This window comes from Volvox carteri (genome assembly GCF_000143455.1).
Source record: "Volvox carteri f. nagariensis unplaced genomic scaffold VOLCAscaffold_58, whole genome shotgun sequence".
Classification (NCBI taxonomy): Eukaryota; Viridiplantae; Chlorophyta; class Chlorophyceae; order Chlamydomonadales; family Volvocaceae; genus Volvox; species Volvox carteri.
The window spans coordinates 287,739-288,611 of NW_003307601.1; positions in this window are offsets into that span (position 1 = coordinate 287,739).

Sequence of the window (873 nt, forward strand, 5' to 3'; positions counted from 1 at the left end):
CCGAAGTCCCAACGGCAATACTTCAACGCCTAAAAGCCACGGAGGAAAGGAAAACACCGCACATCAGCCCAGACTAGCGTCCAAAGGGGGTAATTGAGTTTCGGTGAGCCCACATACGTTCCAACATCCTCGCCAGACGTGCTGGTTCCCATTTCATGGCCTCCAACATGCTCTGTTGATGATCGAATCCCTCTTCAGCACGAATATCATTACAGGCTGGGCATTCCAATAACACGTGTTTTTCATCCTCGATTCGGCTATTAGTACCACAACAGCGGCAAAACCGCTGCGCCCCGGGGACATGGTACTTGCCCCTTTGTGCTCTGTTTGCCTCCAGATCCCAGCAACATAAACGAAACTGCATTAGCTTACGATGTGCTAAACGAGAAATGAAAACCTTAGCATGTGTTGGCCACATGACGGCTGCGGCTTCCGAAAAGGGCAGCCCCATCCAGTGCTTATACTTCGCCATTTGCACTCCCGGCTGCTTCCCATCTGATGGGTACTCCTCTGGCAAGACAGTCAGACGCGTATGGTCCCAGCCGCTCATCAAACGCTCTCTTAGTGCCGTTATCATCGCTCCTTCGGGTAGAGGCCTACTCAACAACCAGTCAACACGCTACTTTACCCCCATGACTTCTTGCGGTATTCCGCTCCAAATATTGCACTCCAAGAAGGAAAACAGTCGTAACATTGAGGTTCCCCAACCCTCCCATTCCGGGTTGGTCAGGGCATCGGTTATCTCCTGCCGTAAAACGGCATGAGCAATGGACCCCACTTGCTTTTGAAGGCGGTTCCAGGAACGGAGGATCTGTTTCACCATGTAATACTGTAAGGGGAGTTCAGCCAGCTCCGCATACAACAGCCTGTGGA